The sequence below is a fragment of the Emydura macquarii genome, unplaced genomic scaffold (genome assembly GCF_026122565.2).
Source record: "Emydura macquarii macquarii isolate MOO-44397 ecotype Brisbane River unplaced genomic scaffold, CSIRO-AGI_Emac_v2 contig_2636, whole genome shotgun sequence".
NCBI classification, from domain to species: domain Eukaryota; kingdom Metazoa; phylum Chordata; order Testudines; family Chelidae; genus Emydura; species Emydura macquarii.
This window is the reverse complement of record NW_027132773.1, coordinates 41,432,209-41,447,009: the sequence shown is the minus strand read 5'-3', so window position 1 is coordinate 41,447,009 and position 14,801 is coordinate 41,432,209.

The following is a 14,801-nucleotide window of genomic DNA, read 5'->3' as shown; positions in this document are numbered from 1 at the left end:
GGAAATCCCAAAAGAACAGCTTTTGTCATGTCTTGGGACTTCTGCTTCTTATCCTAACCAGATTCAAACGTGACGGAAATAAAAATATATTTGAACCTTTCAGACCTTTAAATAGATTTATTTTGAGTTTGAACCTAGAAATAAGATCAGTTGAGATACTTACTTTTCCCAGTTAAGTATTCATCTCTATTCTAAAAACTGTCAAAATCCCAGCCATAATCTCTGCCCAGTTGAAACATGGTTGTGTAGAGTCTTTTTCTTTTTTTTTTTTTTTTTAATTCTTTAGTTTTTTAGAAGATTTGAAGTTTGAATTAAAAATTATTTTGACATTCAAGTGTAAGGACAAGATCTGCAGAGCTGCACATTGCTCCTGAACACAGTCAGTCTTGGAAACTCATTCCAAGTAGCAATGTGAGTCGGTTTTACAAAAAAATAAATAAATAAAAATCTTCTTCTTGCATATTACTGATTAATTTATGATGCTACTTTTGAGTCTTTATAAGCATTTTATTAATTAAGTTGAGGGGGGTGGGAATAGAGAGAGTTTGTAATTAATAAATTCTTCCACTGAATCCTTTCCAAAAATCAATAAGGCAAAGCTTTTAATATGGTAAACATTCTATGTCCGATGCAGAGCACAGACTTCTGGCTTTTATCTCTTACTGCTTTCTTACCCTAGTGACTGCTGCCCTGTGTAGTAGATACATCCCACTAGAATGCACTGGCTCTGCTGCCAAATGTACCAGCTATGCTCCAATGGTCTTAATTTCAATAGAACAAAGGCAGCCCAATGGGAGGAGCAGAAGTAAAGGAAGAAGCAAGAAGCTCAAAGGGAAAAAGGTTTGATTTAAATGTGTGCATTGCACATTATCCAGAGGGAGATAATCAGTGTATGCTTAAAACTTGCCATCCCAGAGACTGTTCCTAATCCCATTTAAACCAATACAAAGTCTCCTCTTGACTTTAATAGAAACAGAGTCAGGACATGTGTGGTGATAGCTATTTGCTCTTTGGAGGAAAGGCTAACAATGTTAGAGTAAACATGGGTTTGTTTGGCTTTTTTTGAAAGTATATCAGAAGCAGGAAGGTGGAAAAGAATTCCTGGATCAGCAGAGGTAAAGGGAGCAATTAAGAAAGATACGGTTATTGCTGAGGTGCTAAATGGCTTCTTGGCCTTCATCCTCACCACCGAGATGGCTGAGGAAATTCCTGTCCCAGACCTGCTGTTTTCTGGTTACAAAGGTGAAGTGCTCAGACTGAGGTGTCTGAAAAGCAAATTCATCATCTAAAAAGCAATAAATCACCAGGCTCACATCATACATATTGCTAAGTTCGGCCCCAACTTAAGTTGGAAGTGGGTTAGCTGCTGATAAAAATATACAATCGCTCATTAAAATGACCATAGCTCCCTAGGGTTAAAGAGTAGCAAATATTGTACTAATATTTTTAAAAGGCTCTAGGGGTATTCTGGGAAATTATAGAGTAATTAGCCTTATATCTGTACCTGGCAAATGAGTTGAAACAGCAATTAAAAACAGACTAATAAAATAGTTAGAGAATAATGATAGGGTATAATCAGTACACATGCTGCAACGGGGGGTGGGGCGGAGGAATTAAAAAAAAAATCACATCTTACCAAACTCTTAGATTTCTTTGAACATGTTAATAAAGTGATAGATGATGGAGAACCAGTAGACAATTCATTTAAACTTCCAAAATGCCTCTGCCAATGTTCTGCACAGGAAGCTACTACAGAAATGAAGTAATCATGGGGTTACAAGAAAAGTGTTTTCACAGGTCAAGTATTATCCTGGGTATTGGCATTGGTTAGGAGACAGAAAACAAAGTAAGATTAAATGATGAATTTTCACCATACCAAAAGCTTGACTGCAGGGTGTGTCAAAGGATCTGTACTAGGCCACTGTTTAATTAATGTATTAACAAACTGGAAATTAGTGAAGTAGCAAAATTTGCAGAGGACTAAAGTAAATAACTATGTTAGGATTAGAGAGCACTATAGAGAACTTCAGTGACCTAAAGACGCTAGATGAATGGGCAACATAATGGCCAATGAAATTAATTGTCAATAAATACAAACTGATGCATACCGCAGGCTAAAAGTTAAACTGCTTCCACACCTTACTAGGTTCCAAATTAACTACATCAGCTCAAAAAGGGGACTTAGATGTTGTCACTGAGCTGTCTACAGTAACACCCACTAAATGTGCAGTTGCAGTAAGAAAGCAAAATAGAATGCAAAGCAGAAAGAGTGCAGGGGAATAGAATGGTTAATATGCATAATATTCCAATGCCTTTATAGAATTGTCTCATCTAGGATACCGTCACTCCATCTCAAAAAGGATTTTTCAGAATGAGAAGGTATTTAGAGAAGAGCAAAGGGCATGGAAAACCTATATGAGAATTCTTATGCTCCTCGTGCAATGCTCATTTTCAGGCCTGCTTAGATACCAAAAATACCTATTGAATGTAAGGAGGCACCACCTGGCTCTATCATACTAGTATCATAAATAACAGAATTGGGGGAGGGGCAACATTTTTTGGACAAACATTTTATTTGCCAAAAATGTAGTCTTGAGTCAACTGAAACTGTAAATTCAACACACACCTGTGGAATAGTTTCTGCCCAAAACCAATTTTTCAGGCTAGATTTATATGGGGACTTTGGCACCATTCACAAAACCACTGGAGTGGTCCTGTTCTACTTTGTATAAATAATTAAATATTCATTGGAGCAGGGACTGGAACCCAAGTGTATCCCCCCCAAATATAAAGTCATTCTTACACTTACTCTCTGGCCCAATTAATATTTAAGTATTTATACGAAGTGGAATAGCTTCAACAGGTGAGGTTAAGAGCAACTCATCTGAGAACGCTATGGGTTGATTTTAGGGCACTCAGCTGCAATATCAGAGACTGGAGTTTAAGTCCTTGCTCTGAAACAGGAAGACTGGACTTGAACCTGGCTGTCCTACACCCCACCTGAGTGTGCTAACCACAGGACTAGAAGATAAGGAGGGCCAGGGTACCACCTCCTGATTTTGTGAATGGCAGTTCCAAATTTTCTTTGCTTTTATTTAAAGAACAGTTAAATGCCTGCATTCTTTGTTTTTGCTTCACCAAGAAAACAATTAATTTTGTATGGTTCCCAACATGTATCGTTAGATTTTTTCTCCAGTTTTGCCAGCAACCCACAAAGAACCTCGATTATTCGCACAGCTCTAATGTGGATCTCAGAAAGGTCCAATGAGGCTATTCGAAGAATAACTAGTAAGAAAAGTAAATAGGCATCTTCTAAACTATTGTTTCTTTGTGGAAAAAAAAGGAAGACTTGCAGTATCTCAGCATCTACTCATCCATGGACCTGTAACTAAGCCATTGTATAGGCTCTTCTTTGTTCTTTGCAACAGTATTAGTCTATTCAAGTCCAGTACATGGGTAATTTAATTTTACATGACAAATATTGTTTTTTCCTCTATGTACAAGCCAGACCTGGGATAATCCTTCAAGAAGCTGAGTTTAACTAGTATTAGCAATTCCACTAATTCAACTCCAGACCCTTCAACTGGATTCATTAATGGTATTACCTTTAAAAGCCAATTCTATTGGAATACTATACCGGCTTTCTTGGTTACGAATCATCATTATCATTATTCAAGTTCACTCTGTATTCTTTGTGAGACTTCCATAACCTTCATTAGGTGGCCTTTCATTTTGATGAGAGTGCATATAAAGTGTTCTACTTCGCTAGCTTTATTGTATATAGCATATGCCATTAGGACTCTTCCTCTCAGCATTTCGATGAACTGCCAATGGAATTCTGGGGTTTTCTTCCCATCTGTGGTCAAGAAGACCTTCCCATTACATTTAAAAGCTAAAAATCAATCCAAAACTTATTACTTTGTCTTAAGTTTCATCATGCGAAATAAATCTCTTTCTGAAATTATTGGACAGTTACCATCTTAAGTCAATATTAATATTTAATGGAATGACAACTGCCCTGATAAGATTTTTTGATTTTTCTCAATAGCTGTTTCTCCACCACTATTTTCTGTCTGGCATTTTTTCCTGAGAAATTTTAGGAAAAGAGTTAGCCTCACTTTAAACCAGTTCATTTTTCATGTAACTTCAAATTTGGTGAAGATTAGTCAAGAACAAGATATTAATTTATTGCTGTTCATGAACTTATAGTGAAATTCTAGTCAATGAAAAAAGTACAGGGAGAAGAATGAATTTCTAGCTGAACTACAATAAAAACTAGATTTTTTGACACTTTTCTTCTGTACAAAGAAAGTTATATTTATTAGTTGGCGAAGTTACACTACTGGAACTTATGCGAGTCCTGTTCCTATGAATATTAGAAGCAGAATACAGTAAGACCTATTTGCCATACCAATACCACACTTTACATACTACTGCTTCTGTTGATTACCATGATGTTAGTACTTTTGATGCCCCAAAATTGTTGCCTCTTCTGCTGATGTCACTTAATATACTTGGGCAACAGGCAAACCCTGGTTTCTTAACATGTTAAGTCAAATAAATTCAGCTACACTGGCCAACAGACAATTTCTTGTATACTTGTCAACAAACCGTACTTTTATGTTGGAATCCATTAGTGAGGACCAATGAAGGCTTAGCTTCATTAGGGAAATTCTGGCCTCAGTGCATATTTGTAAATGGGTGCTCAAGAATAGCATCAATGAAACCTCACCTAGATGCTAGTGAGCAATGAACTAGAGATGTTTTCATGACCTAGAATTCAGTCAATCCAACTGCTGTCATAAAGAATATCCAGAGAGAAACAGCAATTATACAAGTCAATCATTTGAAACTAGATCCCTTAATTTGCTTTACACATACTGGGCCAAATTTAACCTTGCTTTAGCTCCCCTAAAGTCAGTGGGCTAACACCAAGGATAAACTTGGCCCATTATATACCTTATTAGGTAAGTTCATTTATAGTGAATTCAATACTCTTTAAAAACTGGATTTTTTTTTAAAAAAAGCTTATTTTTCTTGATTGACCTTCTGTAAGTACTGCTTCACTTCATGCGGCCTGTATCCTACTAGTGATGTCTGTGTGTTTTTTCAAAACCTAAGTTAACTTATTTTTAATGTTTTCATCATGCTTAAATTGTCACTGCAGCTTTTTCCCCATAGCGTGGCTTCTGTTTGTTTGCATAGTTTAGTCTATTTTAGGCACAGTTTCCTCATTTTAGTGTATAGGTTTGACATGAAATAGCACAGCAAGTGACGCCCCTGAGGTCTTATGCTCAGCCAACCACATTAAATAATGGATTCTTATCCCTAGATTGAAACATACATACAAATCTGCAAGATTCTCAGCTCTACTGGTCTCTAAAGAACATCTATATTTTTAACAAAAACTTTCCATAGACTCACCACTGTAAATAATTTAACTGGGGAAAGCTTGCTTTATTTTTGCAGCACAGCATAAAGTATGTTGTTCCCTTTTAACACACAGTATTAAACAGATGGACCAATTATGCACTGCCCTTGTTCGGTCATGCAGGGATCTTAAAGGAGTCTCCCCAATCCCTTGTTCAAGGATAGTACACAATAGCAGTCACTGATGACTCCTACAAAGATTCCAAGGCCGGAAGGGACCATTGTGATCATCTAGCATGACCATCTGTATAACAGAGGCCATAGAACTACTCACCATTAAAAATGTACAAATTATTTCCAGTCTGAATTGGTCTAGCTTCAACTTCCAGCCATTTAGATCATTTTATACACTGCTAGATTGAAGACCTCATTAATAAACACTTGTTCCCCATGTAGGTACTTATAGCTTGTAATCAAGTCACCCCCATAACCTTCTCTTTGTTATACTAGATAGACTCAAGGAGTCCATTCACTATAAGACTTGTTTTCCAATTCTTTAATCATTCTTGTGGCTCTTCTCTGAACCCTCTCCAATTTATCAACATCCTTCTTAAACACCAAAACAGAGCACAGTATTGAAGCAGTGGTCACACTAGTGACAAATGTAGAGGTAAAATAGCTTCTCTACTCCTACTCAAGATTCCCCTGTTTATGCATCCCAGGATCACATTAGCTCTTTTGGCCACAGTATCTGACTAGGAGATCATATTCAACTGATGATCCACCATGCCCCCCCAAATCTTATTCAGTCACTGCTTCATCTTTCATCTTATAAGTATGGCCTATGTTTTTTGTTCCTAGATGTATACATATACACTTAGTGGTATTAAAATGCATGTTGTTTGCTTGTGCCCAGTTCACCAAGCAATACAAATCACTCTGAATCAGTGACCTGTCCTCTTTGTTATTTATCATTCCCCCAACTTTTGGGTCATCTGTAAACCTCAGTGATTTTGTTTTCTTTCAGGTCACTGAAAAACGTTAAATAACATAGGGCCAATAATCTATCCTTGAGGGATGGGAACACCTTCTCAGTGATGACTTCCCCATTCTCAGTTACATTAAGACCCATCAGTTAGTCAGTTTTAATCAATTTAATGCGTGCCATGTTAACTTTATATCATTCTAGTTTTTTAATCAAAATGTTGTACAGTACCCACTCAAATGCCTTACAGAAGTAAAGCATATTACATCAAACACTATTACTTTTATCAACCAAACTTGAATATCATTTAAAAAAAAATATCAGGTGAGTTTGATAGGATCCGTTTTGCATAAACTCATCTTGATTTGCATTAACTACATTACCCTCCTCTACTTTACTGAGTCCCATATCAGCCCCTACATTATTTTGTGCCTGGGATTGATGTCAGGCTGACAGGCATATAATTACGTTGGTCATCGTATTTATCCTTTTCAAAAATTGGCACAGCATTAGTTTTCTTCCAGTCTTCTGAAACTTTCCCAGTGCTCCAAGACTTATTGAGGGGGGAAAAAAATAACATTAACAGTCCAACATGATCCCTATCCAGCTATTTTAAAACTCTTGGATACAAGCTATCTGGGCCTGATCATTTAAAAATATCTGACCGTAATAGCTTGTGTTTAAAATCCTCCTTAGATACTGTAGTAGGGAGAGAGGGAGCCTGGAGCACAGGGCCTGATGTAAGATCTAAGGCCTGAACCAGAGGCTGTGAACCAAAGTCAGGCCATGTATTGTAAGCAGATGCTTATAAGGTCACTGTTCAATACATGAACTTGACAAAGTTGTTGCTGGTATATTAGGCATTGATGAGATATATACGTAATTATATTTCAAGGCAGTACAGATATGCCCTTGTCTAGTACAAGATAAGATGGTTTGACAGAATAATGAATAAGGATGTTTTTGTTCAAGGTATCAGGAACAAGGGGAGGTAACAGACAGATGTCATGAAATATGTACAATGGCATGTAAGTTGTGTATTCTAGTTGTTTGTCTTAGGCTATTGATGTAATTCCATAATTCTTGGTGAGGCCTATGGGACAGCAGAAATTCCTGCTGCTGATTGAGCCCTTCCTTGCTACTAGGCACTCATGTGCCAGGACACTGATGCTGTGCCTGAGGGGCAATAAACCTAGTCGCGTGCCTGTGTCACTGAACCATGTCTGTGGATTTTGTTTATAAGTGAGATTGAGATCAGCTCAATGAGCAGGCTGCCTTATCTGCTGTGAATAGTAGCATTGGTGCTCCGAGGAGAGAAGCACTGGGCAGCCTAAACCACGTTACAGAGGCAACCACATTCCAGCCTCCAGCACTTAACACTGGCTAGTGCTACTGAGGTCTGTTGAACTAGCTATCTGCACAGAGCTGGGACAGCACATGGAAAGAACACACACACACAAGCCAACTGACAACAGATACTAGTGGAATGGAACCAATGTTATCACCATATGATGAGATTGATTCCTCACCCCCTCCCCCACCCTCCAACTATAGAAAATAAATATTCTATTGAGCACTTCTGCCTTGTTATTGATAATTCTACCATTTCTATTCAGTAATAGACCAGTACCATTGCCAGGATATTTTTCCTAATGTTTTTAGTAACTGTTAGTCATAAATTTCTCTTTGTGTCCCTTGACTTCCCTTAACAATTTTCTATAATTCCTACCTTCTGATTTATATTTATTATTGTCAACTTCCCCTTTCTTCCATTTATTTTTATTTGTATTTTTATAGCTGCCTTCACTTAGCTGATAGGGTTGGAGAGAAGTCAGAGCCCTGGATCCTTAACCCCCAAACCAGCTAATAAAGTGCCTAGGAACTTGCCCATTGACTTCCTATGCACAGAGAGAAGCTCCAGGGGAGATTGTCTGCCTGAGATGACATTTCACAATCTACCCAGTGTGTTTATGATGCTATTAAAGCCTGTGGCTGCAGTCAGTTTATGGTTTAGAGATAATCTGCATAAATATTGCACCAAGATAAGCTGAGGTAAATAAGGAAAATTTGCATAACATTCCCTATCGTTCCTACAGCTTCCAGTAACTGTAAACCCAAGTGAATATAGGTATACAGATTGTCACAGGCATACCTTTACACACAAATAATCCTTACTGGAGTTTCACCAAAGATGGTGAGAAAAGTCACTTGTGTGAGAGGAAGGTTTTACTGGATTAGCCAAAAAGTGATTTGGCGCACACATTGCAGCTAAGTGCTGCAGATATGTATTCAGTGGAAGTTTTCCCTGAATAACGGCTGTAGGCCTGAACCCCAAGAGCCTCTTTCACCACTACACTAATCCAGTTCCATGTCAGTGTAACTGCATTGGTTTCCATAGTTATACCAGCAGGTAACTGGAGTAACGCAGTGGTAAATCAGGCCCCAAGTATTAATCATTCTCCCATTCACTCATTCTCACATTCACCCTTTTTTTGTCCATGATTCACATCCAGACAGCAGTGTGGACAGCACCATTGCCTGATACACCTTGATCTTTGTGAGCAGTCTGACCTCTCTCTCATTGCACAGATGGTGACATAGTCTCCTAAAGAAGGAACTTGCCTTGGCAATGTGATGAATGACCTCAGCATCAACACTGGTAGTATTGGAGGTAGACTTCCAAGATAACAGAATTGGTCAACTTCACTAAGTTGGTTGTCTTCAATAGCAATTGCAGGATCAGCATAGTCCTTGACTGGAGATGACTGGTTTTTTTCAAGCTGATAGTGAGTCCAAAGCGCCTAGCTGTCTGTGCAAACCGATTGGTGATAAATTGGATGTCCTCTAGTGAGTGAGCTACCAGTGTGCAATCGTCTGCGAAGGTCCCTAATCACAATTTCCACCACCTTAATGTGGGCCTGCAGATGTCTCAGATTGAACAACTCTCCATCTGTATGAGACTGGCTGTAGATGCCACGGTCCATATCATGGAAGGCATACAGGAGCATCATGGAGAAAACGAAAGAAAAGTGTTGGTGCTAATACACAGCCTTCTTTTGTGCCATTTGAGACTGCGAAGGGGTCAGAGGATTCCCCACATTCCTGCACCCTGACCATCATCCCTTAATGGAAGGATCTCAGGAGAGATACAAACTTCTAGGGGCAGCCAAGTTTGTGAAGGATTTTCCACAGACCATTGTGATTAATTGCATTGAAGGTATTTATCAGGTCTATAAAGACCGTGTATAGATCTTGGTTTTTTGCTCCAGGCATTTCTTTTGAATCTGTCTGGCTGTGAATATCATGTCTATAGTTCCTCGGCCAGCTCTGAACCCACACTGTGATTCTGGGAATACATTGCCTATGAATTGCTCAATCATTCTGTTGAGCATTACTCTTGCCAATATCTTCCCAGCAATGAATAGAATGGAAATCCCACAGTGATTGCTGCAACTGGATCTGTTGCCCTTCCTTTTATACAAATGGACAATTGATGCAACTTTGAAATCCTAGGGCACTGATCCCTGTTTCCAAATACAATGAAATAGTATTGTCTGGGCCTTGGTGTGGCAGGACAGCTTGCATGCCCTAACAGTCTCCAGAGTCTGTGTCAGAGAGAGCATTTTGCTCCTGGTAGGTTCCATGCCAATCCATGCCAGATTGGTCTGTTGGGGAGGGGCCAGACAAAAACAGACACCTTGGTCCTCAAGGCTGGGGTTTAGGTACAGGGTTAGCAACAGACAATAATATGCAAAGTATATATAGGCAAGCATGCAGCCATCCTGACATGCATCATTAAAATGTCAAAGCAAGTCCGTTGAGACCCCCAGAGAAGAATAATATGAGGCCATCAAACGTAAGATTACTGAGAAACCATTTCACTGCACCCTTAAATAAATTGACTTCTACTGCATTATATTGTGAGACCATGTTGCAGATAATGTTAAAGCTGATTTCTGGATCTTGTTTGGGGTTATAGTGTTCTACTATCAGCTAGCAACTTCTGGTTGCATGTTCTATTTTAACTTTTGTTTAAAAAAAAAAAAAAAAAAAAAAAAAGAGCCCACATTTTTTAATTGCATTCAGGGCCACTTCTGTACTACGCTAAAAAGTCTTGAAATTCTGCATGCTCATTTCAGCTTTACTGCATGGGTTGTTTGAACACTTTATTGGAACATTAGCTCAGCTCACTTGAGAATTACTGTACTGAGGTAGGAAATTAATTTTTTTAATGTAGAATTATATGACAAATTGGGCTGTTTACCATTACCCTAATTATTCTTGTTTTAAGCTGTTATTTGACTTTTGCTGCAGATTTGCCTTGCAGATTTTAAACACTCATGTAAACCTGAGATTCAGGAGGTTTGAGGTATTGCGTGGCCAGTTTTTGCATGCACTACAGCATAGCTATCTCATATACACATAAATTGTATTTCTGTGTTCCCTGCTGGGAGAAACTATTATTTTTAATTATTCTTTTTGCTGATCTTTGTTTAAAGCTGATTGCTTTCCTGTGTGTTTTCTCTGTCTTTCTTTTTTTGCCCCCCTATGATGCTTTTCTGTTTACCCCTCAAGCTCAATCAAAAGCACTCTCTTTTTGTAGCCCTGTTATTGGCAACATCTTTTCTGCCTTCTGAATGTAGTTCCTTTTGTAAGAATGGAGTGAGAAGTGTAGAGTTAAACAAGACTTAGTTAAGCTATCGTACAACTAGTTACTCATGTTTGTGCTTGTGTTCCAGAACTCAAGCCTTCATTGATAAAACCCTCAAAGCCTAGAGGCTGTGGGCCAGATCCCACCCTTTGCTACAGCCCCTTTCCACTGCTCCAGAGGTGCACACGGGCCATGAAGCTGACCTAACTGGGCACCTAAGGATTACAGTGGTGTGACTGTGTTACTGGCCTCTTGCAGCTCAATTTTAGGGGCATGGCTGGAGGAGTGAGGTGCTGTGCTCTGGCTGATTCCCAGCTGACATAACAGGCTGCACCAGCTTTCTGCCAGCCCCAGAACTGTGTGAGAGCTGATAGGGCACAAAGCTATCTTATTGCTCTTCCCTCCTTTAAAGTCCTGTGCTGCATTCATTCTCTCCAGACCTGAGGACTTGGGTCTGATTTTCCATTGCTTTGTGTCATCATTTAAACCTGTATAAAGTGGATATAAAATGCTACCAAATCAGAATTCTCCATCACCCATCAGCACCCACCTACTACTCACTTTCCAAGGTGTAAATAAATCTGATGCATGGGAAAAATCAGGCACTGAGGATATGTCTACACAGCAATCAAACGTCTGCAGCTGGCCTGTGTCACCTGACTCAAGCTTGTGGGGCTCGGGCTGCAGGGCTGTAAAACTGTTTCAATTCGTACCTTGCAATACAAGAAGAGAAAATAAATCGGTTCATTCATTAACATTCTTACTCCTTGAAATCTTTCAATAGAAATTTCCTGTGCCTCAAATAATTTTCATGGTTCTTCTCTGGACTCTTCTATTTCTACCATCTCCTAGTTTAGATATCAAGATGAAAGCTAAGCAAATATTCAAGGTGAAGATATGATAAAATTGTGCTAAGCGTGTAATTACCCCTTTCAAAAGTGACTTAGACCCAGATTTTTGAAAGTGTTCAGCTGATCCTCCACTCCATGCTTCACTGCCTAAGTCACTTTGGGATAGAGCCACAATGTGGACTTACAATGCTGAGTCTAGTACCTAACATTTAGGGGTCCCGTCACCCCTGAGTTAGGCACTCGGGCTGTCCCTACAATGTATGGGGAGAGTTAGGCACCTAAGAAAGGGATCCACAAAAGTCAGCACACTGAGTGGGGAGCTGCCTAAGTTGCCAGCAGGAAATGCTGAGGAGAGGGTTATGGCCTAAGTTCCGCCCCGTAGTGGGACTTAGGGGATGTCTATACTTTTAAACTGGGTGTGTCATTCCCAGTTTCAGGAGACATACTCCCACTAGCGCTCATTCAGTCAGTGTGCTAAAAAGAGACCGTAGCCACAGCAGTGGAAGCAGTGGGACAGGCGAAGCATCCCGCATATGTACCTAGCATCCCTGATGATGGGCACGTACTGGGGGCAGCTAGTCCCACTTGCTGCTTGCACTGCCGTGGCTGCGTTCTATTTTTAGTGTGCTAGCTCAATGACAGCCAGCACAAGTATGTCTCCTAGAGCTGGGAATCTCACCCCAGCTCCAAGTGTAGACTTATCCTTAGGTGCCTAACTCAACCTGGGGGGAGAGGGGCTCCCTGTGCTTGGCATTCAAAGCCATAGGCCCTTTCCTGCAGCTCAGTGCCTGAGCTGGATCAGCCCTTTCTAATACAAAGCTGAGGAGGAAGCTGGAGCATTCACCCAGCATGTGGAAGACTTGTGTTGCAATCCACACTCTGTCTAATGTGGAGGAGATCTCTCACCTCCCAAGCGAGTGCCCCCGTCACCAGACAATGGGTTATTTAGGAGTGGATGGTTCTCAAGCTCTCTTGTAGGAACTGTTCCACTCGGTATAAAATCCTTTCATTGTCATTGGAACAGGGACTTTGATCTCCCAAAGCCCAGGAGTGCATGATAACCACTAGGCTATAGAGACAGGCTCACTCCTTTTGGCCCATGAGTGCACCCACCACCAGAAACTGAGGCACCGGGTGGACTTTACCATTGAGACTTCGGTGTCTAGAGAATTTTAGGCTTTACAGAGTTAGGCTGCAACTAAGCAGGTGTTTAGAGAATCTAAATCTGGACTCAGGTGTCTAAATCCCTTTGTGGATCTAGCCCTTAGATGCTTAACTTCCACTGAGCATCAATGAGATTTAAGCTCCTAAGTCACTTCTGCAAGTGAGACTTAGGCCCCTAAGTCATTTAGGCACTTGTCAACTTTACCCTATACCTATTTCATATTCATTAATTCTGTACAAATACCGCCTTGCTTGTTCAATGCACCTTAGCACCTAATTTGCTTTTTCAGCTGCCCCCATATATTGAGCAGACCTTTTTAATGAGCTATTTACAATGATACCTAGCTCTGTATCCTGAGAGAGTGCAGCTAATTCAGGACATATCTGTGTGTACATGTAGTATAATTGTTCCTTTCAATGTGCATTACATTGTAGTTGTCTCAGTTTCATTTCATCTGCAACTGTGTTATGTTCACCTACTTTTGTTTAGATCCCACTGGAGTTCCTCACAGTCCTTCCTAATCTTGACTAACATAACACTGTGCTAGCCACACATTTTACAGTTTTTCTTCATTTTGGCTGAGTACACTAAAACCAGAGCAGCTTCTCCACTGTAACAGTGCAAAAGATGCCGTCTGGGACTGCAGCCCACACTCCTCCATTGTCCTCATTCACAGGGGCACACATCATTGAGTGATGCTACATGCAGATGTGAACATGCGTTTGCCCACTGCGTAGACAGACTATGGGCCAAACCCTGCCCCCATTTATTACTATGCAATCCCACTTGAAATCAATGGAGGTTGCAGGGGTGTAAGTGAGCCCATATTCCACTGAAGAGCCACGTCTCACCATCCAGAGTGGAGGAAATCTCTGATAGGTGACAATGTGATGCAGCCGTTATGCACAAGGCACCTGTGGCTGTCTTCTTTGAGTGCATGGCTCAACTTTAATGTAGGTTTTTTGCATGTTTTATATATTTCCAGAGAAAACTGTTTGTTATTAGGGACATAAGCTGGGAAATGAAAGGAACATGTGTTCCTCACAACATCTTACTCCTAGAATTTCCCCAACCAACTACATCTGGCTGCAACTGTGCTGCTACTGCTGCTCCCTCTCTGCTCAGCTAAGTGTTGCCAACTCTCACGGTTGTTTCACGACTTGTGCAGTATGTGGTGTTTTTTCTTAAAAACCCAGCTCCAGGAGTCATGTGATCACGTGAATCTCAACTTTCCTTTTCTGGTCCTCACAGTTGCAGAGGAATGCTTGAAAACATGAAACCCAATAACTCAGAAACCAGAAGGCCAAAATAAAAAAGAGCAGTATTTATTATTTTTTGAAGTCACATGATTTTCAGGGGGCTGATTCATGATTTTGAATGGCTGGCGTTGGCAACAGTGGCTAGCCCCAAATCAGGAAGCGGGGCAGCTGAGCAGAACTAGAGCCACATGCACCAGCACTACAATCATTTGGCACCTGCTGCGGATTATGCCAACTGAAGACCTCCCACAACCCCGATCTCTTGGAGCACACAGCCAGCAGGAGACCTGAGGAGACAGCCTGAAGACTTTCTTCACACCACAAGAGGCAGCAGATGGAGAAGCCCCTGAGGAAGCAGAATGACATGGAGTTGAGAGCAGAGAGATGAGTGATCGAAGGGCAGCACCGTGGGATTTCTGGGGATGGGAGGAAGGAGGTAGTGATTGTGGCATTGAGAGGGTAGAATGGGAGGCAGAGGGCAGGGGAGGCTGTGTGTGTGCTTGCTTTTTAAACACTTCCA